This window comes from Mobula hypostoma, chromosome 6 (genome assembly GCF_963921235.1).
Source record: "Mobula hypostoma chromosome 6, sMobHyp1.1, whole genome shotgun sequence".
Classification (NCBI taxonomy): Eukaryota; Metazoa; Chordata; class Chondrichthyes; order Myliobatiformes; family Myliobatidae; genus Mobula; species Mobula hypostoma.
In genome coordinates, this window is record NC_086102.1 from 129,821,745 (window position 1) to 129,841,982 (window position 20,238).

The following is a 20,238-nucleotide window of genomic DNA, read 5'->3' on the forward strand; positions in this document are numbered from 1 at the left end:
CAGAGACCAGGGCGTGGTTGCTGGATTGTTCTTGTCCTTACTCCTTGTATCCCTTCCTCTGCCTTCTGTTTCTTCGCCTGAAGCCCTGCCTTGTCTTGCTGGTAACTCTCGCCTCGCCTGAAGTTCTCGTCTCACCTTGCTTTGCCAGAAGCCTTGCCTTGTCTTGCTGGTAACTCTTGCCTCACCTGAAGTTCTCGTCTCACCTTGCATTGCCTGAAGCCTTGCCTTGTCTTGCTGTTAACTCTTGCCTCGTCTCGCCTGCAATCTTGTCCTGGAGCCACCCTGTACCTAGCTCCCTTCCTGTCCCTTGCCTCCGCCCAGGTAAGCCTGGCCATCTTGCCGTTACCTGCGGTTGGTTCTGTCCCTTCCTGTCCCTTGCCTCCGTCGGGTAGGCCAGGCCGTCTCGCCGTTACCTGCAGTTGGTTCTGTCCCTTCCTCTCCCATGCCTCCGTCGGGTGCTGAGCCGCGCCCTGCCCAGGAGTACTGCGCCCTGCCCCAGAGGAGCCTGCCTAGCCGCCTCAAGCCTCAAGTCTCTAGCCTCCTGCCAAGCCTCGCCTCAAGTCTCCAGCCTCCTGCCAAGCCTCGCCTCGTCTCCTGCCTCCTGCCAAGCCTTGCCTCAAGTCTCCTGCCTCCTGCCAAGCCTTGTCTCGTCTCCTGCCTCCTGCCAAGCCTTGTCTCGTCTCCTGCCTCCTGCCAAGCCTTGCCTCAAGTCTCCTGCCTCCTACCAAGCCTTGCCTCAAGTCTCCTGCCTCCTACCAAGCCTTGCCTCGTCTCCTGCCTCCTGCCAAGCCTTGCCTCAAGTCTCCTGCCTCCTGCCAAGTCTCACCTCAAGTCTCTAAGACTCCAGCCTCATCCTGCCTGCCTGCCAAGCCTCGTCCCTGCCTAGTTCTGGGGTCCGAGCCAGAGGCAAGACCCAGGTACTGGGTCCTTGTCTAGTCTCTGGCTTGGAGTCCAAGCCCAGGCTCCTAGCTCTCTTGTCCAGTCCTGTTCCAGGTTCCTGGTTTTCCTGTCCATGTCCTTGCCCTCAGCTTGTATCCTAGTCCTGTCCCTAGTCCTTCAGTGTCTGTGTCTTGCACTTGGGTCCGTTCCCAGCCACCACCTTATGACAGAGAGGTTGTCTAACTTCACTGATTGGGGTCTGTTAGTCAGAAAGTCCATGGTCCAATTGCAGAGGGATACGCTGATACCAAGCTGGCAAAGTTTGGTGATCAGCTTGGAGGGGATCACAGTATTGAATTGAACAGAAGTTCCAGGTAAATATAGTTAAGCATTTTGACTGGCAAGGGTAAGGCGGATGGAATGTAACGAATAAAAATGAGTTATAGAATGTGGAACAGTATAGTACTGGAACAGGTCCCTCAGCCAACATTGCCTGTACTGTATTGACTATAATGCCAATTTAAAGTATTCCCTTCTGCCTGCACGTGACCCATGTCCCTCCATTCCCTGCCTATTCATATTTCTATCCAAATGCCTCTCAAGCATTGCTATTATAACACCTTCCATCACTTCTCTGAAAATCACGTTCCAAGTACATACCACATGGCCTCGTAAATGTCCCTTAAACTTTCCCATTCGCACCTTAAAGCTCTGCCCCCTAGTGTTTGGCTTCTCCTAGTTTGGAAAAAGAGTCTGACAGTCTACCTTGTCGATGCCTCTCATAAATTTACACACTTTTCTCAGGCAGAGAAATGCCCTCAAACTCTGATATTCCAGGGCAAACAACCCACATCTTTCAGGAAGGGGATGACGAGGAAACACCCATACCTGTCCTCATCAAGGGATCAGCAGTGGAAATGGTGAGTTCCAGGGTGTCAGTACCTCTGAAGGACTACCCTGTGCCCAACATATTGATGCAGTTACAAAGAGCATCAGCTATATTTCATTAGGAGTTTGAGGAGAATTGGGTACGTCACCAGAGGCTCTCTCAAATTTCTATGGGTGTACCGTGTAGAGCATTCTAACTGGTTGCATCACCGTCTGATATGGAGGGGCCACTGCACAGGGTCAGAAAAAGCTGCAGAAAACTATAGTCTCAGCCAGCACCATCATGGGCACCAGCCTCCTCAGGAATGGCTCAAAAAGGCGGCACTCATTATTAAGGATCCCCCGATACCCAGAATGTGCCCTCTTCTCATTGCTACCATCAAGGAGGAGGTAGAGGAGCCTGAAGACACACACAAAACGTTTCAGGAACAGCTTCTCCCTTGCACCATCACATTTCTGAATGGACAATGAACCATTGTACACTACCTCACTATTTTTTTGTTTGTTTTCTTTCTGCACTATCAATTTAATATATACTGTATATATAATATATAGTAATTTATGTTTTTATTGTTATGTACTGCAATGCACTGTAGCCACAAAACAATGTATTTCACGACTATGCCAGTGATATTAAACCTGATTCTGACTCTGATTCTCTTTCCATAGGTAAGGTACTCAATTCGAGGCAACATTGCGGTCTACCTCTTCTGCACCTTCTCCAAACCCTCCACTTCCTTTCTGTAATGCAGAATGGTCAAAACTACTTCATATGTGGTCTAACCAAAGTTATATGCAGCTGCAACAGGATTTGCAAAATTTTTATTGACTTGCTCAGAAAATAGACAGAAACAGTATATTTCTTTGAGTGTTAAGAGTGGTTTTCAACGAAACTGGTTTTCATCAGGATCTGGTTGTCCTTGCAGGTCTTGAAGCACTGAAATGTAACATTCAGTAACCAGTTATGAAGGTAGGAGAATGCATGTACAAGTCTCACGGCAATTATCAAGAGCACTATTGAAACTCCATCTGGAATAATATGTACAGGTCTGGTCTCCCTAAACAAGACACATTACACCTGCAGAAGAGTGGGCACAATAAAATTCTATGATCTTGGTTCTTGGGCTGGAGGGGATTATACTGTGAAATGGAATTAAATCTTATGTAGCTTCACTGGATAGAAGCATGAACAAACAATGTTTCCTAGCTAAAGAATCTAGAAGTGGGGATCACAGTTTAACAAGCAAAGGGGTTCAGCCATCAGGACTGAGTTGACAGCAAACCTTTGCTCCCAGTGTGAATCTTTGCAATTCATTTCACAAGAAGTTCAGTGGTTGAGTATACTCAAGTCGGAGGTTGACAAATATGTAAATATTAAAGGTGTCAAGAGATGTGGATTTGATGCAGAAGATCTTCACTCAGACAAAAGATTGTCAATCAATGCACATGAAATGCTGGAGATCAGAAAGCATCTATGGTGGGGAATGTACAGTTGATGTTTCAAACTGAAACCCTTCATCAGAATTGGAAAGGAAGGGGCAGGAACCAAAATAAAAGGGTGGGGGAAGGGGAGATTCCAGAATTTGGACTTGTTAATCCAAATTTCCAGCATCTGTGGACTCACATCTCAAAACATCAGCCACGATCTTCTTGTATTGCTGAGCAGGGGATAGAAGCCAAGTGGCTTACGTCTAATTCTATTTCTGATGCTCCTGTATCCTGAAGCACTACCTGAAAAAATAATGATCAGTAACTTATCTCCCTGTTGGTATCAACTTTGCAAATTTCTCATTGTGTGTTGACAATTCAATTAGCTATGAAACATTTTAACACCACTTATGGAGTTAAATCAAGCAACGTAGTCAACAATAGGGCTTCACTTTCACTTTCATACCTTCTGTGCTCACTTTGACCCTCAAAACATGGAGGAACCATCACAAACTCCCTCAGCCCTGATGATCCAATGATTTCAGTCTCTAAGGCCAATGTGCAAACAGCCTTTAGGAGGGTGAACCCATGACAAGCATCCGGCCCAGGTGGGGTACCTGGCCGAGTATTGAAGACCTGTGCTGATCAACTGGCTGGAGTGTTCACTGAGATCTTTAACCTCTCACTTCGGCAGTCTGAGGTCCCCACCTGCTTCAAGCAGACTTCAACTATACCAGTGCCTAAGAAGAACTTAGTAACCTGTCTCAATGATTATCACCCAGTAGCACTTGCATCCACAGTAATGAAGTGTTTTGAGAGGTTGGAGATGAAACATATCAACTCCTGCCTCAGAAGTGAATTGGATCCACTCCAAATTGCCTACTGGAGCAACAGGACCACAGCAGATGCCATCCCATTGGCTTTTCAGTCAATCCAGGAACATCTGGACAACAATGATGCACCTTTTTGATTACAGCTCAGCATTCAATACCATCAACTCCTCAAAACTAATCAATAAGCTTCAAGAACTTGGCCTCAATACCTCCTTGTGCAACTGGATCTCGATTTCCTCACTTGCAGACCCCAGTCAGTTTGGATTGGCAACAACATCTCCTCTGCAATCTCCATCAGCACAGATGCACCACAGGCTGTGTGCTTAGCCCCTGCTCTACTTTCTTTACACTTATGACTGTGTGGATAAGCACAGCTCCAATGCCGTATTCAAGTTTGCTGACAACACCACTGTCTTGGACAGAGTTAAAGATGACGATGAATCAGCATATAGGAGGGCGATTGAAGATCTGGCTGAGTGGTGCCACAACAACAACCTCTTACTCAATGTCAGCAAGATGAAGGAGCGAATTACTTCAGCTGAAGGAAGCCAAAGGTCCATGAGCCAATCCTCATCGAAGGATCAGAGGTGGAGCAGGTCATCAACTTTAAATTCCTCAGTGCTATCATTTTGGAGGCCATCTCTTACACCCAGCACGTAAGGGCAATTACAAAGAAATCACAGCAGCAGCTCTATTTCCTTAGGAGTTTGCAAAGATTCAACATGACATCTAAAACTCAGAAAAACTTCTGTAGATGTAGAGTGGAGAATATATTGACTGGTTGTATCACAGCCTGGTATGTGAACATCAATATCCTTGAATGGAAAATCCTTCAGAAAGTAGAGGATGCAGCCCAGTCCATCATGGGTAAAACCCTCCCCACTATTAAGCACATCTATATGAACTGTTGTCGCAGGAAAACAGCATCCATCATCAGGAATCCCCACCACCCAGGTCATGCTCTCTTCTCGCTGCTACCATTGGGAAGAAGGTACAGGAGCCTCAGGGCTCAGACCACCAGGTTCAGGAACAGTTATTACCCGTCAACCATCAGGTTCTTGAACCAGAGGGGATAACTTCACTCAGCTTCACCTACCCCATAACTGAACTGTTCCCACAACCTATGGACTCACTTTCAAGGATTCTTTATCTCATGTTCTCTATATTTATTGCTTATTTATTTATTATTATTACTTCTTTCTTTTTGTATTTCCACAGTTTGCTATCTTTTGCAGACTGGTTGAATGCCCAAGTTGGTGCAGTCTTTCACTGATTTTATTACAGTTATGATTCTGTTATCAATTTATTGAGTATGCCCGAAAGAAAATGAGTCTCAGGGTTGTATATGGTGACTATATGTACTTTGATAATAAATTTACTTTGAACTTTGAATACTATAGATAATTGCAGATCCTCATCTCATACATTCATGTCTTTTGTATGGCTGTAGCCTCATTATCGCAGTCATGTTATTACTCATTCAAGTAGCAACCTTCTGAGAAAAATCTAGCAATGAGGTCAAATCTTAGGTGTTAACAAGGTATTGGTGAGCAAATCCAAAACCTGGATGGCAATACTCATTAAGTTCATGCAAATTCCTAAACCTTACATTTACACAGATACCCTCAGGGATGCTTCCCCACAGCTAAGTACAATGGTGTCCCACACAGCATGTACTTCCAAATATGATAGTGATCTTCTGCACAATCCTAGTGAGACGTATGTGGATTCTTGGCAAAATCCATTCATTTGGACCTCCTGCAAATGTAATTACAGTTGCCATTAAGCTGGTAAAGATGTCCTCTTTCAGCCTTGATGTTAACTTGAGGTGGGTGACTGTGATAAAATCTTAAAGAGTGGAGGAAATATCTGCAATATTCTGTATTTATTCCTTGAGCTAACATCATGAAAACAGACCTGTCTAAAGTGCTATTAACATGTTAAGATAACTTCTCACTGCTGGAAATGACAAAGCAAATTAAAAATTTCCACGATTTCTCATGTTGATTTCAGTAATGCTCAATTCCATTTAACTTTGTTCCTTGGTTTTGTATGAGTGAGTCAGTGAGGTACTACTCTAAAAAAAGTTTTGTGTTACAGTCTTGTAGCTAAAGCAGAACTCTGTGTAGTTGTATGCCTCATGGGCTGCCCAAAGTGCGGGCACACCCACAGATAAAACTGTGGGTTGTGATCATCATGTGTTTTTCTTCCTTGACATGGCTTTCATCATGGCTTTCAACAGTCAAGTAGTTGACCAATGGCCCTCTTCCACTGTCCAGAAGTGTGAAGTTTCACTTCCTATTTCTACACCACAATCCTGCTGCAGCCTTAACACTAAAATTAACTACTTCTTTTTTGCCAGCAACTGGATTCTGTAAGGATGAATCTTTAGTCTTGCCCACTTTCTTGTTGAAAGCTGCACTGTGCTGACATCATCCAAAACCACAGTCCTGTTTTCTATGTGTACACAAATAAAATTAACCTTGAGGATTTTAGTTCGAAGGAGAGATTGGGTTGGTTGGGCTTGTCTGCTCTGGAGTAAAGGAGGCTGAAGGATAACCTGAGGGATAAAGAAAAACCTAACAGAAGGACGAAAATTATGAGAGACCTAGATAGGGGTAGACAGTCAGAATCTTTCCTTCCCTCAGTGGTAGGGGCATAACAACCAAGAGGCTTAAGGTGAGAGGAAGGAATGTTAAAGGGTCTGAAGGGAAATCTTTAATTTTACACAGAGATGGTTAGTATCTGGAATTCCCTGCCAGAAGAGAAGGTGATGGAATAAGATAAAACTACTACATTTAATTGACCTTTAAACAGACACTTCAAAAGACAAGTTCCTAATGTAGGCCTATGGGATTCGTGTGGATAGGCAAAATGGGTTGCCACAGATTTGTTGTGTTGAAGACTGCATTTCTATGCTGTACATCTGCATGACACAATAACATCACAGCACTTTGCAGCTTGCCTTCTGCTTGATCAGTTAGTTCTCATAAATGGTGATATTTCCTGTGCCCTCCTCTTCACTTTTCTAAAACCCAACCCTGACTGAACCTACCTTCTGTGCCTTTCTCGACTTTCAAAACCTACCATGAAGCCCGTAGTTCTCGCCAAGTTTTCTGTCACCCATCAGTGGTTCCCCTTTTGTGGCTCAATGCAAATTTCCTTTATGAGATATTCCAGTAAAAAAGAGGTTCAAATGGGTTGATATGGATCTTGGAGATAGCAGCTCATGATTAAGTTGGAAATGTGCAACGATACACGTTGTAAAATGTTCACAGGTAGGTTTACGTTCCACAAACCTGAACTTTAAGGAGATACTAGCAGAGAAAATAAGCATGTTTTCAAGGGGGGGGGGGTTAAGGATAAGAAATTTGAATGGGAAATCAAGAGATCACAAGAGAAGCGAAGAAGGTGGAAACTGCGGGGGTGAAGGTTACGGTTTGAAAAGTCAGGGCGTTGAAGAGGAGGGCAGCGAGCAGAGAGAGCGCGGCGCAGTCCGGGTAATGAAGCCCCACGACGACACGCACTCCGAGAGTGCACCGCGGCACCTTCCACAACAGTCGGGATACCAGCGAACCCTCGCGCTACTTTGAAGCTTTCAGCAAAAGCGAAATCTCGACCACGAGGTTGCTATAAAATCAGTTTGCAAATACGTTTGTTTCTTTTCTGAATAAAGGCTGCACCCACCCGCGTTAAGCTAGGCGTTGTCTGGCACCAAACCGCCAAACCTGGCAAATAAGAGTTTGCCGCTGATGGCAAGGTTGAGCAGTAACAGAACGTGGATAGCAGACTGAAAGGCTAAACACGGGATATTCTGCACCTGCTGGAAATCCAGAGCAACACACACAAAACGCTGGGGTGGCTCAGCAGGTCAGGCAGCATTCCTGGAGAGGAGTTTTAAAGCGGCGACAGTTTATTCCTCTCCAGAGATGCTGCCTGACCTGTTGAGATATCCCAGCATTTTGTGCGCGCGTTGCGCACTGCGAAAGGAGCTGCCTCACACTCTACAAAGCGTGGGGAAGCTTGCAACCTCCGAACCGAGAGTTTGCAGCGAGGGGCGAGGTTGACGATCAACATTGGTACTTCCTGTGTAAATTTTATAACGAAATTATATTTAAAAAGCAACTAGAAGCTCCGGTATAAGTAGGGTAGATCCACTGCGCTAATAAGCTGGTTACTTACTGAACTGAAATCCGCTATGTTCGTGCCTCCGGTTTTCGCGATCAGTAGTTCTAGTTGATTCTTCTTTGGACTTCCCAATACCTTCTCTATGCGAGGGAAGTGAGTTTTAAAGAACGCAGGCGGAAGTGGCGGTGCGCTTCCAAACTGAGCGGAACCCAATCTATAGATTCGCCCCCACTCTAAAATGCACGTGTTAGCCAAAGATATTAGGAGAGTTCGTCTGTTCCTTTATCGAATAGCAATTTTCGTACTCGCAAACGAGGAAATCTGCAGACGCTGGAAATTCAAGCAACACACACAAAATGCTGGTGGAAGGCAGCAGGCCAGGCAGCATCTCTAGGAAGAGGTACAGTCGACGTTTCGGGCCGAGACCCTTCGTCAGGACTAACTGAAAGAAGAGATAGTAAGAGATTTGGAAGTGGGAGTGGGAGGGGGAGATCCGAAATGATAGGAGAAGACAGGAGGGGGAGGGATGAAGCTAAGAGCTGGAGAAGGGGGAGGATCATGGGATGGGACGCCTAGGGAGCAAGAAAGGGGGAGGGGAGGAAGATGAAGAGCAGGCAATGAGTTATTGTGAGAGGGACAGAGAGAGGAAAAAAGAGGGGGTGGAAAAATAAGGGATGGGTAAGAAGGGGAGGAGGGGCATTAACGGAAGTTAGAGACATTAATGTTCATGCCATCAGGTTGGAGGCTACCCAGACGGAATATAAGGTGTTGTTCCTCCAGCCTGAGTGTGGCTTCATCTTTACAGTAGAGGAGGCCGTGGATAGACATGTCAGAATAGGAATGGGATGTGGAATTAAAATGTGTGGCCACTGGGAGATCCTGCTTTCTCTGGCGGACAGGGCGTAGGTGTTCAGCGAAACGGTATCCCAGTCTGCGTCGGGTCTCACCAATATATAGAAGGCCGCATCGGGAGCACCGGACGCAGTATGTCACCCCAGCCGACTCACAGGTGAAGTGTCGCCTCACCTGGAAGGACTGTCTGGGGCCCTGAATGATGGTGAGGGAGGAAGTGTAAGGGCATGTGTAGCACTTGTTCCGCTTAGAAGTGCCGGGAGGGAGATCGGTGGGAAGGAATAGGGGGGAACGAATGGACAAGGGAGTCGTGTAGGGAGCGATCCCTGCGGAAAGCGGGGGAGGGGAGGGAAAGGTGCTTAGTGGTGGGATCCCGTTGGAGGTGGTGGAAGTTGCGGAGAATTAGATGTTGGACCCGGAGGCTGGTGGGGTGGTAGGTGAGGACCAGGGGAACCGTATTCCTAGTGGGGTGGCGGGAGGATGGAGTGAGAGCAGATGTGCGTGAAATGGGAGAGATGCATTTGAGAGTAGAGTTGATGGTGGAGGAAGGGAAGCCCCTTTCTTTAAAAAAGGAAGGCATCCTCTTCGTCCTGGAATGAAAAGCCTCATCCTGAGAGCAGATGCGGCGGAGACGGAGGAATTGCGAGAAGGGGATGGCATTTTTGCAAGAGACGGTGAGAAGAGGAATCGTCCAGGTTGTGTGAGAGTCCGTAGGCTTATAGTAGGCATCAGTAGATAAGGTGTCTCCAGAGACAGAAACAGAAAGATCAAGAAAGTACTCGTGATGTTTTCATAAGCAGTAGTCTTTTTCAAAAAATTTTACGCTTGACTCGGCAATACCCAGGTGGCTAACACCCATCGACATTACGGTCGGCACCAATCACCTCCCCCCACCCAAACATGAATCTCATCAGCAGGACAAGGACATCTTTGATGTTGGCAGCAGGTCGCAGGGACGTTCCAGAAAGAACTGCAAATCTGCCATGGTTAAACCTTGTTATTTAGAAATAGATTACCGTTTGGTGCACTGTGCGTAACGGGAAGGGGCTGTCAGGGAGTCAGAGGAAAATGTTTAAGGGTGTGCTCAAACCCTCCTTGAAGAATTCCCACTGGCTCTTGGGAATCTCTGTATGTGAGCCCTTAATGTGGAGACAGGCGCGGTACCGAGCGGCTTCTGGTGCTGCAGTGAGAACACCCAGATGATCAGTCTTTCCCTCCCCCACTTTCTGCTTTCAGCAGGAATTGCTTCCTACCTGACTCCCTTGTCCATTCGTCCCTCCCCACTGATCTCCCTCCTGGCACTTACCCTTGCAAGGGGAGCAAGTGCTACAACTGCCCATACACCTCCTCCCTCACTACCATTCAGGGCCCCAAAGAGTCCTTCCAGGTGAGGCAACATTTCACCTGTGAATCTGTTGGGGTCATACACTGTGTTCGGTGCTCCCGGTGTGGCCTCTTGTATTTCGGTGAGATCCAACGTAGACTGGGAGACCGCTTTGCTGAGCATTTACACTTCATCCACCAGAACAAGCAGGATCTCTCAGTGGCCACCCATTTTAATTTCACTTCCTGTTCCCATTCTCATTCCGATATGTCCATCCATGGCCTCCTCCATTGTCAAGATAAGGCCACACTTGGGCTGGAGAAACAACACCTTGGTGTTGGGTAGCCTCAAATTCGTTGGAATGATGGAAATAACATTGATTTCTCAATCTTCCAGTAATGTTTCCCCCACCCCATTCACCATTTCCCATCGCCTGTCCCTCTCTCCTGTTATCTCTTTGCCCATCCATCACCTCCCTCTGGTGCTCCTCCCATGCCCCCCCCCAACTTCCTTCTTTCTTTCATGGCCTTCTGACCCTTTGACCAATCAACTTCCTAGCTCTTTGCTTCATCCCTCCCCCTCCAAGGTTCACCTATCACCTGGTGTTTCTCTCTCCTCTCCCCCTCCGCCCACCAACCTTTTAAATCCACTCCCTAGCTTTTTTCTCCAGTCCTGCCAAAGGGTTTCAGCCTAAAATGTCGACTTTACTCTATTTCACAGATGCTAACTGGCCTATTGAGTTCCTCCAGCATTTTATGTGTGTTGGTAAGTATAATAAAACATCGTGTATAGCAGTGGTCCCCAGGGGTGCAGTGGTAGCTGGAGCGCACCCAGCACATCTTTAAGAAGAAAGCGGAAATAAACAAGCTCATTAATTAGGTGCCGCCCAGAAGCCGGTCTTCATTAGAGGAACTGAGGTGGAGAGGGTCAATAACTTTAAATTCTTCAGCATTAAGGATCGACATTTCTCTCTCTGAAAAGTGTCAGAGGATCTGTCCTGGGACCAGCATGTAACTGTCATTACAAAGAAAGCATGGCAGTGACTATACTTTATTAGAAGTTTGTGTAGATTCAACTTATCACCTCGATCCTGACAGCCATGTCTTTTCAGCCTGTCTGGGCTAGCACTTAAATTGACCAAACAATGGAACAGCTAAAGGCCCCAGCGCCCTGGAAAGAGGAGTGAACGTCACGTAGAGCAAATGAAATTGGCAATTGCCTCTGATCTGGGCCGACATCTGGGCAGCACCTAATTAATTAGCTTGTTTATTTCGGCTTTTTTCTTAAAGATATGCTTGGGTGCACTCCAGCTACCACTGCACCCCTGGCTGGTCCCCTACCTCTGGGCCGCGGACCGATACCGAACATACAGTAGCACAGTACGGGCTCTTTAGCCTACCAGTTTGTGTTGACCTAAAGTTAATACTAAACCTACTTCATGATCAATCTAAACTCTCCCTCCTCACAGCCTATAATCTTCCATTTTTCTTTCATTCATGTGCCTATCTCAGAATCTTTTAACTGTCCCTAATATATTAACATCTACTACCACATCTGCAATGCATTCCAGGCATCCACTGCTCTCCTTGTAAAATGCTTATCAATCCTGTCCATTGGAATCCTCTCCAATAGTTTGCCTCCCACTGTGGCAAGACTCAATGGTCTATAATTCCCAGGGTTATCTCTATTACCTTTTTTGAACAACATTTGCCACCTTCTAATCCTCTGGTATCACTTCTGTGGCTAGCGAGGATGCAAAGATCATCATTAATGTTCCAGCATTTTTTTCCTTTGCTTCTCATTGTAACATGCGTTATATTCTGACTGGCCCCGGGGGCTTATCTGTCGTAATGTTTTTTAGAAGCTCCAGCACTTCCTCTTTAGTAACCCCAATGTGCTCCAGCACATTAGCTTGTTCTACACTGACCTCACATTCATCAAGGTCCCTTTCCTGGTGAAAGACCTCCCTTACCTCCTTTGCCTCCAGGCACAATTCCCCCTTTATCCATGATTGGTCCTACTTTCACTCTAGTCATCCTTCTATTCTTCATATACATGTAGAATGCCTTAAAGTTTTCCTTAATGCTACTCACCAAGGCCTTCTCATATCTCCCTCTAACCCTCCTAAGCTCCTTCCTGGCCATCAAGAACCCTGCCTGATTTTTGCTTCCTATACCTTAGGTATGCTTTCTCTTCCTCTTGACTATCTGTTCTACTTTTTTTGACACCCATGGTTCCTTCACCCTGCCATCCTTTCCTTGTCTCACTGGGACGACCCTATCCAGAACCCCATGCAAGTGATCCCCAAACTACCTACACATTTCTGCCGTGTATTTCCCTGAGAATATCTGTTCCTGGTTAATGCTCCCAAGCTCCTGCCGAATACCACAGTAATTAACCCACTCCCAATTAAAGACTTTCCCATTTCAGCTGCTTCTACCCTTATGCTAATATGCCATTATGATGATAAATCATATTCCAGTATTAAAATAATGAATATATTTGAATTTACAGATGAAACAGAGATTTGAAACACTTCACCTTTCTTCACATTCTAACTCCATTTCCAATTTTTGAACCTCTACTGTGAGTTCTTTAACTCTTTCAGCTACTTTGATTTGTGCACTTTTTCTAATTTACTGTAATTTCTGCTCATATGTGCTTTTTGCGATTAAGGGTAAAAGGATTCAGATTGCATTACATTTTTATTCAGTGTTCAGTACAGAAGTGAAGCCCTGAGCTTACAGCAAAAGAGTGAAGCAATTATTTTCCTCAACTTGCACAACATCAACTTCCCCCAAGTACATCTTCCTCATTCTTTTCTATGTTACAATGCTTTGCTTCATTGCCCTTGTTTCTTGCACCTCTTGAAGATGCAGCCTGGTAGTGTACTTCTTTCCAAGCCCATATCTGAAGACCAAAACATCCTTATTACAATACCATAAATTGCCCATGTTCTTCCTGTGTTCCTGTGCATTTCATCTGAGCACTACATTGGGCCAGTGAGACAGATTGGGTAACTTGTTTACCTGTCAACTAGTGCAGGAGTTCCCAAACTGGGGTCCATGGACCCCTCAGTTAATGGTAGCATAAAAATGGTTGGGAACCCGTGAACTAGTGGGTATGTATTCTGGTGATACTGCTTACACACATTCATGAAGGATGGCTATTTGGAAGGGTTATCACCTTGCCTGTGAAACTAGACTTTAAGCATAAAAATAATACCTTGAGGAGAAAGAAAACTGCCCATTAAAGATAACCAAAATTCATAGAACAACAGGAATTCTGCAGATGCTGGAAATTCAAGTAACACACATCAAAGTTGCTGGTGAACGCAGCAGGCCAGGCAGCATCTCTAGGAAGAGGTACAGTCCACGTTTTAGGCCGAGACCCTTCGTCAGGACTAACTGAGGGAAGAGTTAGTAAGAGATTTGAAAGTAGGTGGGGAGGGGGAGATCCAAAATAATAGGAGAAGACAGGAGGGGGCGGGATGGAGCCAAGAGCTGGACAGGTGATTGGCAAAAGGGATATGAGAGGATCATGGGACAGGAGGTCCGGGGAGAAAGACAAGGGGGGCGGAAATCCGGAGGATGGGCAAGGGGTATAGTCAGAGGGACAGAGGGAGAAAAAGGAGAGTGAGAGAAAGAATGTGTGTATAAAAATAAATAATGGATGGGGTACGAGGGGGAGGTGGGGCATTAGCGGAAGTTAGAGAAGTCGATGTTCATACCATCAGGTTGGAGGCTACCCAGACGGAATATAAGGTGTTGTTCCTCCAACCTGAGTGTGGCTTCATCTTTACAGTAGAGGAGGCCGTGGATAGACATGTCAGAATGGGAATGGGATGTGGAATTAAAATGTGTAGCCACTGGGAGATCCTGCTTTCTCTGGCGGACAGAGCGTAAGTGTTCAGCAAAATGATCTCCCAGTCTGCGTTGGGTCTCGCCAATCGGGAAGGCCACATCGGGAGCACGGGACGCAGTATATCACCCCAGCCAACTCACAGGTGAAGTGTCGCCTCACCTGGAAGGACTGTCTGGGGCCCTGAATGGTGGTGAGGGAGGAAGTGTAAGGGCATGTGTAGCACTTGTTCCGCTTACAAGGATAAGTGCCAGGAGGGAGATCGGTGGGGAGGGATGGGGGGGGGGGACGAATGGACAAGAGAGTCACGTAGGGAGAGATCCCTGCGGAAAGCAGAGAGAGGCGGGGAGGGAAAGATGTGCTTAGTGGTGGGATCCTGTTGGAGGTGGCGGAAGTTACGGAGAATAATATGTTGGACCCGGAGGCTGGTGGGGTGGTAGGTGAGGACCAGGGGAACCCTATTCCTAGTGGGGTGGTGGGAGGATGGAGTGAGAGCAGATGTACGTGAACTGGGGGAGATGCGTTTAAGAGCAGAGTTGATAGTGGTGGAAGGGAAGCCCCTTTCTTTAAAAAAGGAGGACATCTCCCTCGTCCTGGAATGAAAAGCCTCATCCTGAGAGCAGATGCGGCGGAGACGGAGGAATTGCGAGAAGGGGTTGGCAAGAGACAGGGTGAGAAGAGGAGTAGTCCAGATAGCTGTGAGAGTCAGTAGGCTTATAGTAGACATCAGTGGATAAGCTGTCTCCAGAGACAGAGGCAGAAAGATCTAGAAAGGGGAGGGAGGTGTCGTAAATGGACCAGGTAAACTTGAGGGCAGGATGAAAGTTGGAGGCAAAGTTAATAAAGTCAACGAGCTCAGCATGCGTGCAGGAAGCAGCGCCAATGCAGTCATCGATGTAGCGAAGGAAAAGTCGGGGACAGATACCAGAATAGGCACGGAACATAGGTTGTTCCACAAAGCCAACAAAAAGGCAGGCATAGCTAGGACCCATACGGGTGCCCATAGCTACACATTTAGTTTGGAGGACGTGGGAGGAGCCAAAGGAGAAATTATTAAGAGGAAGGACTAATTCCGCTAGACGGAGCAGAGTGGCGGTAGAGGGGAACTGATTAGGTCTGGAATCCAAAAAGAAGCGGAGAGCTTTGAGACTTTCCTGATGGGGGATGGAAGTATATAGGGACTAGACATCCATGGTGAAAATAAAGCGGTGGGGGCCAGGGAACTTTTTAAAATCATCGAAAAGTTGAAGAGCGTGAGAAGTGTCACGAACATAGGTCGGAAGGGATTGAACAAGGGGTGATAAAACCGTGTCGAGGTATGCAGAAACGAGTTCGGTGGGGCAGGAGCAAGCTGAGACAATAGGTCTGCCAGAACAGGTAGGTTTGTAGATCTTGGGTAGGAGGTAGAAACGGGAAGTGCGGGGTGTGGGAACTATAATGTTGGTAGCAGTGGCTGGGAGATCTCCTGAGCGGATAAAGTCGGTGATGGTGTGGGAGACAATGGCCTGGTGCTCCTCAGTGGGGTCACGATCGAGGGGTAAATAAGAGGAGGTATCCACGAGTTGTCGCTGTGCCTTGGCAAGGTAGAGGTCTGTACGCCAGACTACAACAGCACCCCCCTTATCGGTGGGTTTAATAATAAGGTTAGGATTAGTGCGGAGGGAGTGGAGAGCAGAGCGTTCCGAAGGAGTGAGGTTGGAATGGGGACAAGATGCGGTGAAGTCGAGACGGTTGATGTCCCGTCGGCAGTTGGCAATAAAGAGATCCAGAGCAGGCAGAAGACCAGAGCGGGGTGTCCATGAAGAAGAGGAGGGTTGAAGATGGGAGAAGGGGTCATCGGTGGGGGTGGAAGAGTCTTTGCCGAAGAAGTAGGCTCGGAGACGGAGACGGCGGAAGAAGAGTTCCGCATCGTGGCGAACACGGAACTCGCTGAGGTGTGGGCGAAGGGGGACAAAGGTGAGGCCCTTACTGAGGACAGAGCGTTCTGCCTCCGACAGTTGAATGTCGGAGGGGATGGTAAAGACCTGGCATGGATGAGAGCTGGGATCAGAGGGGGGAGGGGGGAGGCTGGGGGTGTCATTGGAGAGGGGAGGGTTGGGGTGAGAGGAAGATGGAGCCTCTGAGGGCCCAGGAGCTGACGGTGGGATCTGAGGGAGACGGGGTTGCAGAGTGGTGGTGGGGAAAGGGGAGACGGGAGTCACAATAGCAGCACATAAAGACCCGGCCTGGAGTTCAAGGCTGGAGTCGCAGTTGGTGGTTGTGCAATCACTTTGAATGTCTCCATGGTCGTTGCTGAGGTGCTGGAGCCGGCGAGATCAATGGCAGGGTTATTCATAGAGTTAACATTCTACCATCAAATTAACTGACCAATTTTTTCCAACGCAAGATGTTTGTAAAAATTTGAAACTACTTTCAATTCAAAAGAGCAAGTTAATCACCAAAGGTTTCTCTCTAGTGTGGTCATTCTGTGTCTGAATAATATAACCACAGATCGATGGTACTGAAGTGCTACTTAGTGTTATTAATAAATTGAAACTGTTATGGTATTGCAGTACCAATAGTGTCATTTTTCATATTCTTACTTTGCATTATACAGTTGGTGTCAAAGGTTGTGATTATTATGAGTATCTGATTTTTATGCTTGTTCTGCTATTGCCAGAAGTTATAGCTATATCAGTCAGTCATATCCAAGTTCCTCATTAAGATACTCAAAACATGAAGAGGATAGTTTCTTGATCGGTCAGGGCGAGAAGGCAGGCGTATGGGGTTGAGTGAGATCCAGGATCAGCCATGATGGAATGGCGAAGCAGACTCGATGGGCTGAATGGCCTGATTCTGCTCCTATTTCTTATGGTCTTATGATACAAAGAACCACTCAGCAGGTTCCAAATATCAGAGAATTGAGTAAAGTCCAGAAAAACATGGGAACTTTGAGCTTTGAAGGCATCAACTTAGAGAGAAATTTAAATAACGTTACTAAATGTCTGACAGAATAAATGGTTTTCCTGGAGGCACTTAGAGTGGAACCACAAAAATGATGGGGCTTTGTGACTGGCAGCAAGAGATGTAAAGGAACCTGTGCAAAGAAGTTGCTATATTTAAATAACCACATCGGGCTCTTATGAAGAGTCCAGGATATTCTGACTGAAGCCTTTGACACGAGCTGTATAATCTAAAGTAACAAAAAAAAAAGAATCAAATGCTCACAAACAAGAGAAAATCTGTAGATGCCGAAAATCCGAGCAACACACACAAAAACGCTATCAGGTTGGAGGCTACCCAGATGGAATATAAGGTGTTGTTCCTCCATCCTGAGTGTGGCCTCATCATGACAGTGGAGGAGACCGTGGATGGACATATCGGAATGGGAATGGGAAGTGGAATTAAAATGGGTGCCCACTGGGAGATCTCGCTTTTCCTGGCAGACAGTGTGTAGGAGCTCGGCGAAGCAGTCTCCCAATCTACACCGGGTTTCACCAGTATACAGGAGGCTACACTGGGAGCACTGAACACAGTATATGACCCCAACAAACTCACAGGTAAAGTGTTGCCTCTCCTGGAAAGACTGTTTGGGGCCCTGAATGGTAGTGAGGGAGGAGGTCTAGGGGCAGGTGTAGCACTTGTTCCACTTGCAAGGATAAGCAACAGGAGGGAGATCAGTGGGGAGGGACAAATGGACAAGAAGTCGCATACGGAGCAATCCCTGCGGAAAGCAGAAAGTTGGGGGGGGGAGGGAAAGATGTGTTTGGTGGTGGGATCCTGTTGGAGGTGGCAGAAGTTTTGGGGACTTATGTGCTGGACACGGAGGCTGGTGGGGTGGTAACTGAGGACAAGGGGAACCTTGTCCCTGGTAGGGTGGCAGGAGGATGGGGTGAGGGCAGTTGAGTGTGAAGTGGAAGAGATGCGGTTGAGGACAGCGTTGAGAGTGGAGGAAGGGAAGCCCCTTTTCTTGAAAAAAGAGGACACCTCCTTCATTCTAAAATGAAAAGCCTCATCTTGAGAGCAGATGCAGCAGAGATGGAGGAATTGAGAAATTGGGATGGCATTTTTACAAGTAGTAGGGTGGGACAAGGTATAGTCCAGATAGAGACAGTGAGATCAAGAGAGTGGAGGGAGGTGTCAGAAATGGACCAGGTAAATTTGAGGGTAGGGTGGAAGTTGAAATGTCAACTGTACACATTTCCTAGATGCTGCCTGGCCTGCTGAGTTCCTCCACATTTTGTGTTTGTTGCTCAGATTTCCAGCATCTGCAGATTTTCCCTTCTTTCTATTATAAATAACCTGTTCTGCAGATTACTGCAAAAAGGAAAATTGTCAGCACCACTGCACTCTGCAGAACCAGTCCAGGCCCGCTCAAAGGCGAAGTGCTGATTAAAAGTTCTAGATTGTAATGGATGGATTTGGTGGACTGACTGAGGAAATTACAGTCCACAGAGAGACTGGGATTCAGAACTCAGGGCCAACATATTCCAATGAGAAAGAGAGACAATGATGCAAGGTTCGGGAATTCTGGGTGACAATTGTTGCAAATTTAGTCAAAAAGAAAAAGAAAGTGAATGTAAGGTTTCGGAAGCCGAAACTTGACAGGGCCTTTGAGAAATATAAAGGAATCAGAAGAGAAATTAATTGTGCAATCAAAAAGGCTAAAAGGAGCCATGTTGTGTAGCTTATACATGCATTAAGAACAACAGGGAACCTAAGAAGAGGGTAGGACACTCAAGCACGAAGTTGGACATTTATGTCTGGAGCCAGAGTAAGTGGGCAATGTCCTAAAAATGTACTTCACATCAATTTTTACCAATGGGAAGGACATGGAGGATGGCGAGGTTAGAAAGGGTATGCTGATATTCTAGGATAGTTGATATCAAGAAAGAGTTATAGGCACTTGAAGAACATTAATTGTAATAGTCCACAGAGTTTAATGGGATCTATCCTGGGTTATTGAGGAGGCAAGAGGGAAGATTGGTGGGCCTTCACTGAGAACTTTGTATCCTCTGCAGCCTCAGACGAGCTCTCAGAGGAACAGAGACTAGCCTACATTATTCCTTTATTCAAGAAGGGCAGTAGAGACAAACCAGAAAGTGTAGACCAATGAGCTTTGTATTAGTGGTAGGGAAATCATTAGAGACTCCGGATAGCATAGAAAAGTATAGATTCATTATGAAAGCTAATATGGCTTTAGGTGGGGTAAGTCATGTATTACAAACTTGATTCGTTTTTGAGGAGGTGGCAAGGATAGCACAGAAGATGTTGAATAAATGGACATTGGATAAGCTTTGGACAAATTCCCTCATGGAAAGCAGATCCAGAAGATTAAGGCATGCGAGATCCATACAAACTTGATAGTTTGGCTATGTATATATGGAGAGAGAGAGAGAGAGAGAGAGATACTGTAGGTAGATAGATAGGAGGGTTGATTAGTAAGTTTGAAGATGGCACAAAAATTAGCACTGTTGTAGATGACAAGGAAGGTTGTCAATGGATTGACCAGGACATGAATCATTTGGAAATGTGGCAAACAAATTTAATCTGGAAAAACTTCGATTGTTTTCTCTGGACCCTTGGAGGCTGAGAGACAACTTGATAGAAGCATATACAATTTTGAAAGGCACAGATAAGGTAGACAGCTATCTTAAGGATAAGTTCTTCTTATCCTTACCCACCACCCCATGAGCCTCCACATCCCACACATTATTCTCCATAACTTCTGCCTTCTCTAAAGGGATCCTACAGCAAACACATTTTCACTCCCCCCCCCCCACCCCGCTGTCATGGTCCGGATCGGGGTCCCTTTAAATTTACCTTGTTTATGTTACGATCCGGACCGTTGATTCCCTGTTTTCCCGTGTCCCTCGACTTCGGTGATTAGAGGCAATTAACACTCGGCTGAACCAGTAGTTTATAGTCTCCAGCTTTCAGCCGTTCGGTGCGGGAGCATCTGCGAAGTCATCAAAGGTACGGTGTGCCAATGTCATCTGGCCGGAGCAAGCCTAGTCTCTGCCGAAGCAAGTGCCGGTAATTTCCCCTTCCTCACCGGAGCAACCC

At 46.4% G+C, this 20,238-nt stretch overlaps 1 protein-coding gene across 2 annotated transcripts in view; it reads right to left on the bottom strand.

Moving 5' to 3' along the window:
* Positions 1 to 8,361, bottom strand: part of LOC134348397 (integrin beta-2-like) — a 113,337-nt gene extending 104,976 nt beyond the window's left edge. For both annotated transcript variants that reach the window (XM_063051699.1, XM_063051697.1), the window contains exon 1: positions 8,211 to 8,361. The gene's annotated coding sequence lies outside the window, so the exon portion shown is untranslated. The remainder of the gene's footprint in view (positions 1 to 8,210) is intronic.
* Between the last annotated feature and the right edge of the window lie 11,877 nt (positions 8,362 to 20,238).